Here is a 3,446-nt window from a genome sequence, read left to right on the forward strand (position 1 = left end):
TACTGTCATAGTTATATAAAATCATTTATTGATTTTAGATTATTGTGACAGGAATGTTATGTCACCTTTTTGCTGAATCATTTGTTTAGTGTCTTAATCAACCTTTGCATCTTGTGCTTCTTTTTAAGACTGATATTTTTCTTAGTTGTTAATCAAATCACCCAATTTTAAAAAAATCAAATCCCTCGTTTCGCAATCTGAAATTAGTTTTTATAGACTGGACTTTTGAAGGAATTTACAAGCTATCTCTGTGGGAACGATATCTGGTACTTATACCATTATTACTTGTTACGAGATGACAGTGGTTCAAGGTGTATACTTGCGCCGAGTTCTATTTTTGTGTTGAAATCTAAGGTTGAATAAACCGACAAGCAAGTTTTTGGCACCGTTGCCGGGGATGGCACGCTAAAGTTTTTCTTTTAAAGTAAAGTTTGTAAAAGCTGAATTATCTACCACCTGTTACTATTATGGAGAACATCGTACATATTGTTGATTCTTGGGATAGAGGAATAATGGACTATGTTATTCCTGTTTTTAGTCAATTAAATTCAGGAATACTAAGGCCCAACATTAAGGCAACTCACTTTGAGCTCACATCCGTCATGTTTCAGATGTTGCAGACTAATGGCTAGTTTAGTGGTTTGCCATTTGAAGACCCTCATTTACACTTAAAATCTTTAATAGAAATAACTTATTGTTTTCTTATCCCTGGAGTGTCTGATGACCCCTTAAGACTAAAGTTATTTCCATTTTCTCTTAGGGATGGAGCAAATTTATGGTTTAACTCCTTACAACCACATTCCATAATCTCTTGGAATGACCTTGTAAAGAAATTTTTGAGAAAATATTTTCTTCCTAGCAGGAACGCTGAATCCAGAAATGAAATATGTTTGTTTAGACAAATGGATAATGAAGCAACACCTGATGCTTCGGAAAGGTACAAAGAGTTGTTGAGAAAATGCCCTTACCATGGCATTTCTTACTGTATCCAGTTAGAGACATTTTATAATGGTTTAACAACTGTTGCTAAGCAAATGCTTGATGCTACTGCAGGAGGAGCTTTCACAGCTTGTACTTATAATGATGGTATGACACGCTTGAGAAAATTTCAAATAATAATGGATATTAGGTTGATCCACATGCATTAATACAGAATAATACAGTTAGGATACATGAAACAAATGCATATAATGCATTTACAACACAACTCACATCTAGAACTGACATGATTAAGAATATGAATGTTAGCCCAGATGTGCAAACTGTTGATGCAACATCGTATCCTACAGTCAATTCTATAGCATGTATGTTATGTGGAGAAGGTCATCCATTTGATCAATGTGCATCTAACCCAGAGTCGGTTAATTTTTTTGAAAATCAAAATAGGTTTGTTCTGATTCTAAAGCTTATAGTGCAGGGTGGCAACAACACCCAAATTTTTTCTGGAATGCTCCAACCTTGAATGAACCTGTTGGTTTTCAACAACAACATCAAAGTGATTCCTACAATCACCAACTCAATTTTTACCAACAACACCCTACCCAACCAATTTTCAACCAACAAACAAGTTTTCAATAACAAAGTCATCAACTCTCTTTCCAAGATACAACACATCAGTCTATTGATTCATCTACTTCCTTGGAAGCAATGATGAAAGGGTTCATAACCCAAACTCAGGCTTCAATCAGAAACCTTGAAAAACAGGTTGGACAAGTAGCTTTGGAAATGAGACAAAGACCTTCAGGTTTTCTACCCAGTGATACAAAGACACCTCAGAGAGAAGGATAAGAGCATGTCAAGGTTGTGACATTAAAGAGTAATAAGACTTTAATAAAAAATCTCCAAAAAGAACAAAAACAACCAAGCAAAGCAGAGCCTGAAAAGAAAACTGTGGTACAAGATTCTGTTACCTCTGTACCAGATTCTGTGACTACCATTCCTGTGAACCATTCAGAGAGTACTAATGAGCCTCAACACATAGTCAGGCCCATTGATAGTACAACCATTTCAGAAAGATCATAATTTCCATTGTTATTTCCTTATGTACCCAAGACAATCCAGACTCCCAAAGAAAATATTGTAGTGGATGTGTCACCATCTGGTGGCAGTCCCACAATAGTTGTCCAGACCAGTCCTATAATCCCTTGTAGAACTGAATCAGAATCCATTGTATAACCACCTTTGAACACCATTTCAGCACCTACTCTTCAAAATACTACTTCTCCTACTGCAGTCACTCCTTATATTCCTTATCCCCAAAGGTTAAGGAATCAAAAGGAAGAATTACAATTTAGAAAATTTCTTGATGTTTTTAAAAAGTTACATATAAACATACCTTTGGTTGAGGCTGTTGAGCAGATGCCAAGTTATGCAAAGTTTCTAAAAGACATTTTGAGGAAAAAGAAAAAGTTGACTAAGTGTTTCAGCTTTGGTTAGGAAGTCGAACTCACCACAACTAGATGTACGAAGAGGGATTTTTTACTCTAGTTTGGTCGAGTGACTCCCTGAGCTGAGTCATCTACTGGTCGGTAGGAGTGATGGGGGTAGGGTTCTCAGGGATCCATTCCAGTCGACCGTAGGTAGTAGAGGGTATCTCGAGTTGATACATAAAGGTGATGACTACCTGAAATGAGGAGTATTCAAATAAGGGTTGAGTAGATTGGAATAGTACCTTTAGGTTTCCTTCTTCAGCAACGCCTTTGCCTTTTGACTCAGGGCCTTGGTACTTTTCTTGAGAAGCCTCTTTTACCCCTTGCTCCCCCTGGGACATGGAATCCCTGAGGGCGACACCTTTCGTGGCATCGGCAGGTCTCTAGTACTAATTATGAAGTCTTCGTCTTCATCGTCATCGTCGTCCAGATCTTTGCCAGTGTCAGGAAGGTTGGGGGACTCATCATCTTCATCATCATCACTTTCTTCATCCAGATCACCAACATTAGCTGCAGAGGTGATTGGAGGAGCATCATCACGAGCTTCAGCTCAGGTGGCATCAACATCCTCAGCTATGGGAGCTTCACAGGAAGTTGAAGAGACATCAGCAACATCAGCAGCTTTAGCTTCATCTATAAGAGCTTCAGCCTCAGCTTCAGTTGCTGGAACAACAGCAACAACATTTGAAGGACCAACCTCAGTCGTTGTCTCCCCCTCTTTGACTATTCTGCTAGAGCAATAGCCAAAGAAGTAGTCGACTGTGCAAATTTGGAACTTCATCAGCTCCTCGAGCTTGGTTAGAGCACGGGCCATAATAACATTGGTCTCGCGTGCCTGATGTAACTTATCACAATCATCAGTAGTGAACGACGGTTCAGCTGTCAGGATTGGCTGTTGTTGAGTAGCCAAGATCTGCTTCATGACCTCCGTCTACTGGACAAGGTGGGAGTTTGCTTCATCGGCCTTGCGTGTTAAAGCAACAATGGCCTCAACATTAGCTTGAACTACCACTTGCA

The 3,446-nt window shown here is 39.0% G+C and overlaps 1 non-coding gene across 1 annotated transcript; it reads right to left on the minus strand.

Moving 5' to 3' along the window:
- Positions 1-870: 870 nt before the first annotated feature.
- Positions 871-976, minus strand: LOC112520577. Its single transcript, XR_003070047.1, has one exon. It is a non-coding gene; the product is annotated as a small nucleolar RNA R71 (small nucleolar RNA).
- Positions 977-3,446: the final 2,470 nt, after the last annotated feature.

Source organism: Cynara cardunculus (genome assembly GCF_001531365.2).
Source record: "Cynara cardunculus var. scolymus isolate 2C chromosome LG 10, CcrdV1, whole genome shotgun sequence".
NCBI lineage: Eukaryota > Viridiplantae > Streptophyta > Magnoliopsida > Asterales > Asteraceae > Cynara > Cynara cardunculus.